Here is a 14,763-nt window from a genome sequence, read left to right as displayed (position 1 = left end):
TTTACTCGTCTTCTAATACTAATACTCCTCTCTCTGTCTCTGTGGGTCTATGGAATTGTCAGTCAGCAGTTAACAAAGCTGACTTCATTCCAGCTTTTGCTACTAATTCTTCTCTCAATATCTTGGGCTTGACTGAGACCTGGATTCGTCCAGAGGACTCAGCAACCCCTGCTGCTCTCTCTAACAACTTCACTTTCTCTCATACCCCTCGCCAGTCTGGGAGGGGTGGGGGCACAGGTCTTCTCATTTCTAACATTCGTAAATACTCGACTCATTCCTCTCTTTGCAATAACAATTCATTTGAGTTTCATGCAATTACAATCTCAATTCCTGTCAAAATTCATATTGTAGAAATGTATCGCCCCCCCAGGCCAACTGGGTACCTTTGTAGAGGAACTGGACATGCTGCTGTCCTCATTCCCAGAGGGACTGGGAACCCACTTTTGGGTTGCCATCGTTTTTGGCGATTTAAGTGAGTGAGTCAGTGAGTGAGTGAAGTGACATGTGGCCAAGTATGGTGACCCATACTCAGAATTTGTGCTCTGCATTTAACCCATCCAAGTGCACACACACAGCAGTGAACACACACACCGTGAACACACACCCGGAGCAGTGGGCAGCCATTGCTGCGCCACCCGGGAAGCAGCTGGGGGTACGGTGCCTTGCTCAAGGGTCTCACCTCAGTCGTGGTATTGAGGGTGGAGAGAGCTGGACATTCACTCCCCTCACCAACAATACCTGCTGGACATGAGACTCGAACCCATGACCTTTGGGTTACAAGTCCGACTCTCTATCCATTAGGCCACTACTGCCCTATCTAGAGAAGCCTTATGCTTCAGAATTCAGAATTCACACAGCCACACACCTCCTCTCTTCATTCTCCCCCCTCACTGAGACAGAAGTATCCAAACTTCTCCGCTCCAGTCATCCCACCACCTGCCCTCTAGACCCCATCCCCTCACACCTTCTACAAGCCATCGCTCCTACACTCTTACCAGCACTTACACACATTATCAACACATCTCTCCACACTGGCACTTTCCCTAACACATTCAAGCAGGCTCGGGTAACCCCACTGCTTAAATAACCCACATTAAACACGTCTCTTGTAGACAGCTACAGACCTCTTTCTCTCCTACCATTCATAGCAAAAACACTTGAACGAGTTGTTTTCAACCAGGTGTCATCTTTCCTCTCACAGAGCAACCAATTGGATGTCAATCAATCTGGTTTCAAGAGTGGCCACTCGACTGAGACTGCACTGCTGTCGGTCACTGAATCCTTGCGGATTGCAAAAGCTAATTCCAAGTCATCAGTTCTCATTCTGCTCGATCTATCTGCTGCCTTTGACACGGTGAATCATCAGATCCTCCTGTCCACCCTCTCATCACTGGGCATCACAGGTACTCCGCTTCTCTGGTTTGAATCCTATCTCACAGTTCTTGGACCCCTGCTCTTCTCCATTTACTCTTCATCACTAGGTCACATCATTCAGGCACATGGTTTCGGCATGGATGAAAGAACATCATCTACAGCTCATCCTTGATGACCAACTGACTTTCAAGGACCACATTGCAAAGACAGCTCGGTCATGCAGATTTGCACTTTACAATATCAGGAAAATCAGGCCCTTCCTAAGAGTGCATGCAACTCAGCTTCTGGTCCAGGCCCTGGTCATTTCTAGGCTTGATTACTGCAATGCTCTTCTGGCTGGACTGCCATCATGCACAATCAAACCTCTACAAATGATTCAGAACGCAGCAGCACGTCTCGTCTTCAACGAGCCCAAAAGAGCCCATGTCACGCCTCTCTTCATCTCTCTTCACTGGCTACCACTTGCTGCTCACATCAAATTCAAGGCGTTGACGCTTCCTTACAGATCTACCACAGGCTCAGCACCCTCCTACTTCCACTGACTCCTACCAGAAGCCTGCACTCATTAAAGGAGCGAAGGCTTGTGGTACCATCACAGAGAGGCACGAAATCACTCTCCAGGACATTCTCATTCACTGTCCCTGGCTGGTGGAATGATCTTCACTCTAAAAAAAAATGGTTCTTCAGCGGTTCTTTGGGGTGGTTAAGGTGCTATATAGCACCGCTACCTTATAAAGAACCAGTAAAGCACCTGTATGGTTCTTCAGCGGTTCTTCAGTGGTTCTTCAGCGGTTCCTTGCTGTGGTTAAGGTGCTATATAGCACCACTGCCATACAAAGAACCTGTTAAGCCTCTGTATAGTTCTTTAAAGGTTCTCTAACTCTCTTATTCTCTTAGTTTAGTTGGGGAAAGGATTAAAAACAACATTAAATTACAGTGTATTTTCTAAACAACCTGGTTCTCAACCTTTTTGTCCCCAAGCCCCTCTACACTGTAAGTGAATATGGGTGTAAGTTGGATTGCTATAACTATTTGAGTCTAATTACTTCGTCTTTCTGCGAATTGCTCTCAATATTGTACACTCAACTACTCAAATATCTCACTTTCAGCCAAAGGATAATTTCTCTTTAAGGACCCCGTGACAGACGTTTTTTTTTTCTGACGTCATGACTCACGAGATTTTCTGGAGTTTTCTGCTCGGCCGCCATTTTCTTTCCCCTGGACTCGGATGAAATAAGGTAGGTTGGAAATGTTTTAAATAATATACTCGATAATGCAAAGGTTGAACGTGTTTTAGCGGTTTATGAGTTAATTAGCGTTGTTTGTGAACATGAATACTAACGAAATCGTAACTAACCGAATTTTTGAATTTGTGCGGCCTGCAGTAACGTTATAAAGGTTAGCGCTAATTGAATATTTCTATTCTATACAAGATGTTGCATTTACTCGTTTTATTCTATAGAAATGTATTCAGTTTGGACCATGTAAATATGTCTCTAAATAATTTTTAAAAGAAACGTCTCCTTTACCGTGTAAGCAGCGCGTGCTATTTGAAATGCTGCGGGCAGGAAGTGCGTGGGGAGCGGGAGAGACGCTCGAGTCGAGGCTGAGGGGATCCTCGCATTACAATTATTGAGTTTAGGTTTTTAAATTAATGTTTGTCAGTTCTTTTATTTGTCTTTTTCACGTTAGCTCTGATTTATTCATCTATTTGTTCGACCAAAATGACGAAGAAAGTGTGTGAGTAAAGACATATTTAAAGCTTACTTCATTTGACTAGCGCGAGGTGTTTTTTTATCCTGGTTTTTTTAGTATAATGAAATGGCTGAGTATTTACACTACTAATTAATTACTTGCACTGCAGCAAACAAGTTTTTTTTTTTTTCATTTATAAACACTGATTCCCCTCCCCCTTTTAGGATCCAAAGCTCCTCAATGTTTGACGACTAAGGACACTTTGCAATAACTTTACATGGTAAGTAATTTCTATAAAAACGGCTATAATTGTTAATAGATAATATGAATTACCAATGTTGGACATGTTTGAATAAAATCCATCTAATGCTGTATATTGACTTGAATGTTATCCTCATTAACAAACTTTAGACTAAGAATTATCCATTCCAAAACATTCATCAACTTCCTCTTATGCCATCTCAAATGCATGTGACTTTTTTTTCTTGTTGTTTTGTATTAATTTTTTTTTTTTTTATTCTCACAGTGACAGTAGCCATTGACATTAAATTAATCACAGTTCCAGCTAAAAATCTTTACTGTTCTACTGAAGAAAAAAAAGTCAACTTGGATGGCCTGATGGTAAGTAAATTAACAGCTAGCTTTCATTTTTCGTGAAATATCCCTTTAATCAAGAATGATTAAATATATTAGGGTGTAAAGCTAATTTATTAATTGATGCATATCTTATTTTCAGACTTATAATTATATATTATAAATTCATAATTTTAAATGAAACCAATGACTGATTCAGATGCATTTCTTAATTACAAATCTGTAGTAATTTAGCACTGACGAAGGCCTGTATGCTGAAACGCATTGGAAAAATAAAGAATTGATTTTTTTTTTAGCTCCTTTTTTTATTTATTTATTTATTTATTTTTGATCCCTCAACGCCACAAGTGTTGCTGGTATTGTCCATAAATATATTAATTGCAAATTTGGCCAGTCATTAATATGAATTATTTTCTTTTTCTTGTCCTTTGCTATTGCATATCTGGCCGAAAACATTCACCTGAGAAGTGTGTCCTGAAGGCCCTTATCTTTTTCCTGAGAGAAAGTCCTGAAGACCTCATCAAGGAGTACTTTCTGAGTTGAACGTAAGAATATTCTATTTTGATTTATTTTCAGAAAAATAAGTCTAAATTTGTGTATTTTGTAGTTATGCTAGCAAAAGGTGACTGAATTTGGTTTTTTTTTATGTTCACTATTTTAGGATAACCAGACAGATGATTGAGGAGCAGCTCACCATGGCGATGTTCATTATTTGGAAGGAGGGGGAGAACTTCATGAACCATCTGCTGACATCGAGGGAGTTAAAGTTTTGAATCAACTTACTTCAGTTACATCAGCTTGTGCCCTGCTTCTAGGTATGACATACATCATCAACCTGGCTTGTCCGAAACCCCTTTGATTTACTTTGTATGTATATGTTAGAGCTGCACAATTTATCGTAGAAAGGTCGCAATCTCGATTCAAACACCCACGCGATCCTACTTTATTAATGACAATGATTCGCCTGTGTCTATTAAACCTTTGACAAAAACATTCAGTGTTCATGCTGCCACTGATCCAGAGACAGCAGTTTTGATCCACACTGTAGTTATTCAAGGATTTGGTTATTTGATTTCTTTCACATATATTAAAATTATCACATAAGTAATAAGATAAAAGTTTACAGTTAGGATATAAACACTGGACATCAGATAGCGATCAAAATAGAGCAAATCGAAACTAACATGGTGCTTCAAATAACTGTTGTATATAAATTACCTTGTTAAGCCACTAGGTGGCAACCAGTGACGTTGTCATTGAATCATTCATTCAATAGATTGGATAAGGTTAAACCCTGATTCATCCAGTAGTGAAACAAGTATTTATTAATGAGCCATTAATATATTCAAAACCACTTTTTAAAAATAATTCATTCAAATTAAACATTTTCCGGCAATTAGAGTCCAGCTATTAATATTTTGCTAGAACTAGTAAATTAAATGTTATTTTTAGTTGTCTATTTAGAATCGTGGGAGAATTGCGATCTCTATTTGCAACCAAAAAATCATGATTCTCATTTTATCCAGAATATGCAGCTCTAGTGTATGTCTCGTACAAATGTGAAGTTGTATGAATATCATGTTGTGTTGTTTGAGAATTGCTTTGATTTGTGCAAGGGTAATCACCTTTAAAGGATTAGTTTACCCAAAAATGAAAATTCTGTTATTAATTACTCACCCTCATCATTGGAGGGACAGAAACCTCTTAGACTTCATCAAAAAGATCTTAATTTGTTTTGAGTTCAGAAAAAGCATACGCATAAAATACGAAGTATACTTTGGGCTTTACACACAGTAATGAATGTTTAAAAAACAAAACAAAAAAAGTATTGGGTAAAAGCATCCCCCATGTTATGTTAACCTAATGATGTTATTTTGTTTAAAGGCCTACAGTTGGAAGCAGCTATTCTCCTCTTGCCTGCACTGTTCAAGGTGGACCTGGGGTTGCTGTTTGACATTGAGGTGAGCCATGAACAGTTGACTACAGTGTGTGAAGCACAATCTAATCAAAGCATGACACTTATTGCACATTTTGTTATGCAAATGATAATACACACACTATTCTATCAATGTGAAGAGAAAATTACATTCATTTCCAGTTAATGGCCAAAAGTATTTGAGCAGTTGTATATGACAGTAGTTGAAATTAATTTAGCTTATAAGGTTTGCCTTTCAAATAAATATGTGAAGATGGTTAATGCTATTATCCCCTCTTCTCCAGGGCCATGCTCAGACCAGCCCTCCTGTCATCCCAACACCTAAGATAGTGCCTAAAGCCTGCGGGAGGATCATCTCATGCAGTGTGACCACATTTTGTTCACGTTGGATGGCCAGTTAATCACAGTGGAGAGTGAGGACATCTTGATGGCACTGGACCTCCTCCTATGTGTATATTTTGCGTTTGGAATCGAATCCAATCCAGTACCCTAAAGGACTGAAAAAGACACTGACCTTTTTGAAGTGTGTTGTTTTGAAATTGAAGGATGCAGTCGGACTTCCTGTCACTGTAAAATGAGTGTACAACTCAATCTGTGAGTAGACTTTTGGAGTCAATATTCTCTCTTGCTCCCTTTCTTATGGTTTAAGTTCCAGTTTCTATATTGTTTTTGAAATCCTGAAGGACTTACAAAAATGTTAGTGCGCTGAAAGAAACTGCAGGACTTCAGAGCATAACTCAGTATGTAAAAACAGGACTATTGTCTTCAAAAATGTACATATTTCAAGCTTGTTGCATTATTTTGTATGTGTATAAAAGGGGAGTATAATGTGATGTGGTACATGTATATTCCCTGACTTGTCAGCACTGAGTTTATTTGCTGCTGAAAGAAATAAATTAAAAGGTTTTGAAAGTGTAATGTATTTTGTTTTTCAGTAAGCATTTAGTACATGATTTTGAATCTTTGAAGTCATGATTTGGTAAGAAATTATTAATTATCATTCATAAAAGTGTAATTTAGAAGCATATTGACTCATCTACAGTAGTACCTGGCATGATAACGGGCCCTGCTAGCTCAAAAAACAATATATGGCACCTCTAATTTGACAAATGTGCTAGAAAACTTTAAGAATAGGTGCTATATAGCACCAGAAAAGGTTCCCCTATCATAACGAGCCAAAGAACCACTGCTGGTGCTATATGGCACCTCTTATGGTTCTATATAGCACCATACGACAAGGTGCCATATAGCACCTTTAAAGAGAGGTGCTATATAGCACCAAAAAAGGTTCCGCTATGATTACGAGCCAAAGAACCATTTTTGGTGCTATATAGCACCATTTTTGTTTAGAGTGTTCCTGCCTCCATCCGGAATGCAGAATCCCTGTCAATATTCAAAAGACAGCTGAAAACTCATCTCTTTCGTGAGCACTTAACCTCATCTTTAAAAAAATATATATTCCTATCCTTTCACTTCCTCTAATACTTCTCTATTGTAGTTTAGGATAATCTGAGCACTGCCTGTAACTTGTATTGTGAGCACTTCTTGTGTCTATCTGCCTCGTCATGACGACTCGCTTGTTGTATTCCTCACTTGTAAGTCGCTTTGGATAAAAGCACCTGCCAAATGAATAAATGTAAATATAACAATATACAAGTTTCACTTTTTGAATAGAATAAAATAAATCAACTTTTTGATGATATTCTAATTATATGACCAGCACCTGTATGTATGTGTGTATATATATATATATATATATATATATGTGTGTGTGTGTGTGTGTGTGTTTATATATATATATATATATATATATATATATATATATATATATATATGTGTGTGTGTGTGTGTGTGTGTGTATATATATATATATATGTGTGTGTGTGTGTGTGTGTGTGTGTGTTTATATATATATATATATATATATATATATATATATATGTGTGTGTGTGTGTGTGTGTGTGTGTGTTTATATATATATATATATATATATATATATATATATATATATATGTGTGTGTGTGTGTGTGTGTATATATATATATATATATATATATATATATATATATAAAGAGACACACATGTATGTATGTATGTATTTGTGTGTGTATGGTTTAGCCTATGTTTTGGTCAGGATAAAGGGGCACATTTGACATACTGAAATGAATCCAGTTAAAGGAAATGTTAATGTTATGGATTGTATTTAGCAACATTGTTAATTCACTCATCTCTCCAGTTACCTGTACATTTTAACAGACCACACTGTTAATGCTGTCTCTATCACTCTCCAGATACAATACAGTACTGTAAGTGTAGTCAATGTAGTAACCAATTTTATTCAATATTTAATCAGTATTATGCGATAATATTTGCTGAAAAAATGCTGCAAATACAGTAGTTGCTGTAAATGTATTTTATGTCAAGTCATCTTTATTTATATAGCGCTTTTTACAATGCAGATTGTGTCAAAGCAGCTTTACCTGGCAAGGAACCCAAACTCCATCAGGTGACATCAATATTGACGCATAATATACACTGATTATTAAGTCAACACTTACATTACATACATATAATAGCCTTTTTTCCAGGACAATGTTATGGGAGCAGCCCCTCTTCCCTCCAAAATTAAAAACACAAAAACTGATTAATGCTGTGTTTCCGCCACTCCCCAGGAAAAAAGGTCGATGTAATAATCAATGTATATTATGTGTCAATATTTACCAATAATTGCTGCAAATATAGCTACAGCTGTCTGCCCCGCTTAAAACTATTCAAACTGGTTGACCGCGCAGATTTGTTTGGAACTATTGAGAGCTACACGAACCATGTGACAGTGAAAGTGTAGCAACACTCATATTTAACGGCTCTGGTTACATGGCTAGCGACGTTTGTGTGTGTATTTTAAAGTTTTATGACTTTCTATTGGGTTTTACCATGCTTCACTGCCGGCGACGACGGGACACTGCACCAAAATATGTATGGTTAAACTAGTTGCTAACGATATAAAACTAACATTACATAGTTTAACAATACATATTTTGGTCCAGTTTCCCGTCGTTGGGGTGGGGTATGAGGTGCCCGGTCTTCCTCATAGTCAGACCATGGACAAGGATATGGTCAACTAGTGGCACGAATTTCATCTGAGACTCTTTGTCTCCTTGCCCTAATCCTCCTCCTCTTCCTTCACTCTTTCACTCTTGCTCATCCTCCTCCTCCTCCTCCTCTCTGGTGTCCTCGACCTTTTCAGTCATGACTTTCTGGATCTATTGTTGCAAAACTGAATGAATTGACTCGGGCTCTTTAACTCTTTAACTTTTGAAGGTTCTGATTGGTGTGATAAATTTTAGCATACTAGTCAAAATGTGTCATGATCGTTCAGTCTACATGCATGTCGTACCCAGGTTTAGTAGATCCATGTTGCACAGTGTGCTAAAAAAATGATCTTATAGAATTGCTAAAACTGTGCAGTGTATCCAGGGGTATCCAGAGGGGTAACAAGAACACCGGAAACGCCAATGCAATGTAGAAACAGAAAATATTTATTAGGCCAAACATTACTGTTGTATACATTAGCCTACAACAAAACTATAAACATGTAAACCAAAAGTATATTCTTTACAGTAGAATACAGAAAATTGTGTGTGGGGTCCCGGTCCAGGAATTGGCAGGGGGGAGGGGGGGGGTTAAGCTTCATCTCTTCTCCGAGCTGGGTCTGGCCACAATACTTCGTCCACATCACAAGATACGTTTTCTCTTGACAAACATCGAGGGAAGTATCTCCTAGCATGGCGTATCCAACCTTGGACAGAGGCCACCTCTATGTCCCCACATGCGTCCTCCATTGCCTGGAGAAGCGGCATGTGGGCAAAGGGTTGGCGATCATACACTTTCCAGCGCCAGGCTGAGAAGTATTCCTCTATGGGATTTAGAAAAGGTGAATATGGGGGTAGGTACAAAACTACAAATTGTGGATGGGTGGCAAACCAGAAAAGTGAGTATATGGCCGGTGTTATATGGACCCAGTGTGGCATTGTGATGGAGGACCCCGTTTTGAGTGATGGCAGCACACATGGTTATATTACCCCCATTCTGTCCAGGGACATTGGTAATTGCCCTCTGTCCTATTACATTTCGTCCACGGCGCCTGGTTTTGGTGAGGTTGAAGCCAACCTCATCCACATAAATAAATTCATGGTGAATTACATGGGCATCCATCTCCAATACTCTCTGTAACAGACAAAAGGATACACAGATGAGTAAATATGGTATGTCTGAAGTACTGGAAGTAGTGTTGCATACATACCTCTACAAAGTCATGTCGCAGATTCTTGACTCTGTCAGAGTTTCTCTCAAATGGCACCTTGTAAAGTTGTTTCATCGTCACTTGGTGCCACTGGAGGATGCGTTGTATGGTCGACTGGCTTACAGCATTGATGTTTTTGAATATGGTGTCATTATTCAAGATATGCTCTCTTATCTCTCGAATCCTCATTGCATTGTTGGCCAAAACCATATTTATAATTGCAGTCTCTTGTACATCTGTAAACAAGCGTCCTCGTCCTCGATGATGTCTTTGCCTTTCCACTCTGTACAGAATTCAAACACAGTATGTGTTCAGCATAGGAACTGTAAACCATTTACAAAAAATGTAGTACAGCATGATAACCAACCTCATTCATTCAATGAATGAGGTAAATGGATGGCTTAGAGTTACAAATGTTTATGCAATACTATGCAGTCATACGTATTTTACAGTACATTACTATAATGCTAAAATAGTGGACCCACTTTATATTAAATGGCCTTAACTACTATGTACTTACATTTAAATTAATCATTTGATACAATGCACTTATTGTGTACATACATGTTTCTACATTGTACTTATATTTTAAAAACACCTGTATGTAATTACATCTGTAATTAATTTCTGTGATTACATTTATAATTACACTGTTGACCCCCTTCCTCCTCCCCCCCCCCTTCCTCCTCCTCCTTCCTTGTTCCTTCTTCCGCATTTCATCTTCTTTAATAAAGTAATCAAATTCAGCATTCTAAGTTCATACCAATCAACATGATCATTTTCCTTTACTTCTTCTGCTAAGAGCTCTTGCACTGTTTTATGCACACTTTCAAAATCATGGATGAAAAATAATAATAAGGCCATGCAGTCATCCACCTTCAATGCTTCCACCTCCAACGAGCAAAGCTTTAATTTCATTAATTTTCCTTGTGCATGCTCCTAATATGCCTCTACGCATTGCAATGTGTGAGTTAAAAGCTTTTCGGCGTCAGCAGCCGTCTAAATCTCCTCAGACATTTTGTACAGGCCACAATTATGCTTTAGCGTTCAAACACTTTAAACACACATTTCATGACCTCTTGTTTTACTGTTCCCGTAACATGCCTGTTTGTTTACACGTTTACTCAAACATTCTTCCAAGCTCACATTCAGTTATCAGTTGTGTTGCTTGTCTGCATTTCTCGTACTCACCTCTGATGCGTTTTTTGCTCATTCATAAATCGCGTACTTCCACTTCGGCAGTGGGCAGCAAATCATCCAAGTTTCTTGAGAAGATAATCCATTAAGCAGTCCTTTCAGTCCTTTGCATCTCATCCATTGATCTTAAGTGCAAGTGTTTCTTTAATAACTGTGACGGATAATCTTTAAACTTTCTTTAGCCCCTTGAGGTTAGTGGAGGAGTATCTTCATATACACATGTCCTGTCCATAAAGCATGCACAGAGATGCAGTCATAACAAAACAAAACACTATTAATCAATCTTAGTTTCACTTTTCAAACCAAATACAAATCAAACCCCAAAAATACGAACTACTGGGGTGAGCCTGCAGGTGTGAGCATATTTAAATCATAATATTTTATATAGAATATAAACAATCAGGATCGTGGATGGACCGTGGATGGACCATGGATGGACAGGAGGGAGGATGAATGGATGCACACACCTCGCTGGAAATGGTGAGTACAGCAAGCTGGTTAAACACAGATGACTCGACAAAGGGAAGACACTGGAGGAAACACAGGAGTTAAGCTCAGGAGAAACACTGGAGATATATCGCTTGGAGAAACAAGGAGAAAGTCCACTGCGGATAAGCGCATAGAGATCAACAAAGTAAGGGTCTACTTCATAGTGAGTGAAGCGAGGCGTGTGCTTCATTAGGTGCTGTGATGATGGTGCAGACAAGGTGCAAATGAAGTACAGATATGGTAGATAGAATATTTCACATGGGATGTTTTAAAAGATTATAATAGCTAAATTGATAAACAATACAGTTTTTATGTATTCTTTAAAGTTTCAGTCATGAAGGATTGAACTTGAAGCACTTCTGCTGAGGATCATAATGGTTTGGTTTCTGCCGTTAGAAAACTCTTCCCTGATTGAGTGGATGTGGGTGATTTTTACTCTGTTTTCAAAAGCTTGTTACTAAGAGATTCAGTAGCGATCGCACATTTCCTCATTTCCCATCAGCATTAATTCATTATGTCACAAACCACCACTAATGTAACATGAATGTTTACTGTTTCCTAATCAAATGATCTGCTCAATATCTGTGAGTTTTATATGGACTTGAAGCACAAATTGAATCATTGTTTGATTTTGGAGCAGATTTTGGTGAACAAAAGTGAGGTGACGCAGCTCTTGTCTAACTGTAAATCACACACCTGTCATCAATTATCATCTCAATTAAGGACATGAATAATTGCAGGATATTCATCTTTTCTACTGTAGTTTTGCATTATCTTATATATCTTGGCATAAACTACTGGATGTTACAGTTTTTTTCCATCATTTTGACTCATTTTTTTACATTTGTCATGACTGTTTGATGAAACATCAACTCTATTGCATGTCTGCTAAATCAGTGGTTCCCAAACGCGTTGCTGGAGGCCCCCCAGGAACTCTCTGCTTTGTCTGAAGGCAGGAACACACCAAGCTGACGCCGAAGAAGCAGTGGCGATGAAAGCAGACTGCAGGGTTGGCTCACGTCGACAGCGTCTGTGTCCAAAGTTGCCCTGAAACACCAAACCAATGCTTGACAGCCAACACCCAGTAACGGGCTATACTGCGCCCTACCACCCCGCTACAAATGGCTGAGAGATTTGTTCAAAGCTTGAAGAATACACTGCAGGCCATGACAAAATAAGGATCACACTAAACCAGAAGCTTCACAATTTCTTATTTGCATATTTAAATTCAACTCATATCACCACAAATCGAACACCTGCCAAGCTGTTCCTTGGTAAACCCCTACGTTCAAGGCTGGATTTGCTGAAACCCAATTTTAGGAGAACCGTACACAACAGACAGAATAAACTGTCACAAGAAGAAGGAAAACGAGTGTGTTTGCTAGAAATTACAGAGGAGATCACAAATGGACACCTGCAAAGACAGAACAGGACCGCTCTCATATACAGTTGAGTGTGCACCAGATACTATCTAAAGACGACACACGTTTTGCTGTTCTTGATGCATTTACATGTCTTTTACCAGCAGATGTCCTCAGCATGCTGTGTTTCGAGTGAATAGCTAGAGTAATCAATCTAATTTAACAGGGAATTTAGCTGACAAAGTCAATATAGAGGAATAAAAACAACACCTGGTCTTTTTCACTGCAGCTGTTGTGGAAACTAGCACTGATACCTGAGATAATTTATTGTTACACTGTTTGCTAACCTGGAATAATGATCTCATCTCTGTTAATACTTGATCATTTATTCAGAGAGTATGACTGATTGTTTTCCATAGATCCATTTTCTTTAAGTGTCCTTGAAAGGGGGGTTTGACTTGTCAAACAGTGCCAGACTGAAACGTCTCATTTAGTGTATTGGCATTAAGATTTTGAGTTATTGAGCTGTATAGATACTATTTTAAATTATTTTACCAAGAAATGGTAGATTAGACACTGGTCAGTAGTTACTGAGCACAGAAGAATCAAGATTACTTTTCTTCAGCCTAACATTTGCAGTTTTACCAGTTTGTGTGAAACTCCTCGCTGTAGGGACTGATTAATGATATTCAGGACGTCTGGTAATAAGCAGTTCATGAGTGTTTAGAGAAGTGTAGTGGGTCTAGAGCGCAGATAGAGGAACTCGTGTGTGAGATGATCAGTGTGAGTGAACTGGAGCTGACATCAACTGACCAGCAGGATTTCAGTACCTGAAGATGGACCTTCTCAGGAAAACCATCTGCCATCTTTCTTTCCATCTTGATCTGTGGTTTGATCTTCTCCACTTTAGTTCAGATCAGCTGTTATTAGTCAAATAAACACAGACAGAAACAGATACAGGAGAACTGGAGCTCTTTAATTATATTAATGATAGAAAAGAGAGAATACAGGACAGTCTCTGACTCCATATGATACAGTCAACTATATGAAACACTTCTATAAACACAACAATATTACTAATAACTCCTGGATAATATTTATATAAACTTAGTACACTTCTGATATACTTCATGCACTTGAAATCAAGTGTTTTTAGGGATTGTTCACCCAAAACTGTCCACTGACTTACAATATATGGACAGAATAATCTCAAAATATTGTCTTTTATGTTCCACAGTAGAAAGAAAGTTATTCATCTTTTGATCAACATGAAGGTAAATTGTCATTTTTCATCCTTTTAATAGCGTGAATAGTAATTATTTGCTAAAAAGAGTGTGATAAATGTACATGCATTATGAACACTAGCTGACAAGCAGGAATATGACATTAAACTGTGAGTCTAGCGGGAAATGAAGTCAGAATAAAGGGTGTTTGTGTGCATGTGTGCGTCTGCACTGATGTAGTGATCAGAACTGATGCTGAACGCAGTGTTCACGCTGAAACCTGCTCGTGTGTGGAGGATCCAGCAGACTGTTGGACCTGCTTTACTGCGGGAACATTGATCCTACAGCATTTCCCCACGACTGCAATGAGACGCTCTTTATGAAGGCAAACCATTGATCCACTACTCTGGATTATAACTCCTCTCCATCGAATGAGAAATTACTGCTGCTACAGAAAGTCAGCAGAAGCTTCAACAGTAAGTGTTCATCAATACATCTTTTGATAAAACTCTCTTTACTGTGTGTGTTTTCTTTATGAATCGAGAGTTTTCTCTGATAAACCTGTTTGTGAAGAACAGAATGACACTGTCT

The 14,763-nt window shown here is 38.5% G+C and overlaps 1 long non-coding RNA gene across 2 annotated transcripts; it reads left to right on the top strand.

The window, feature by feature from the left end:
- Positions 1-3,634: 3,634 nt before the first annotated feature.
- Positions 3,635-6,762, top strand: LOC125250440. 2 transcript variants are annotated; one of them, XR_007180798.1, is made up of 4 exons: positions 3,635-3,690; positions 4,325-4,478; positions 5,548-5,624; positions 5,884-6,762. It is a non-coding gene; the product is annotated as an uncharacterized LOC125250440 (long non-coding RNA). The 2 variants fall into 2 exon arrangements; XR_007180797.1 differs by lacking the exon at positions 3,635-3,690 and adding an exon at positions 4,107-4,208.
- Positions 6,763-14,763: the final 8,001 nt, after the last annotated feature.

Source organism: Megalobrama amblycephala, linkage group LG17 (genome assembly GCF_018812025.1).
Source record: "Megalobrama amblycephala isolate DHTTF-2021 linkage group LG17, ASM1881202v1, whole genome shotgun sequence".
NCBI lineage: Eukaryota > Metazoa > Chordata > Actinopteri > Cypriniformes > Xenocyprididae > Megalobrama > Megalobrama amblycephala.
The sequence above is the reverse complement of the archived record's forward strand: the minus strand, read 5'-3'. Positions and strand labels throughout refer to the sequence as shown.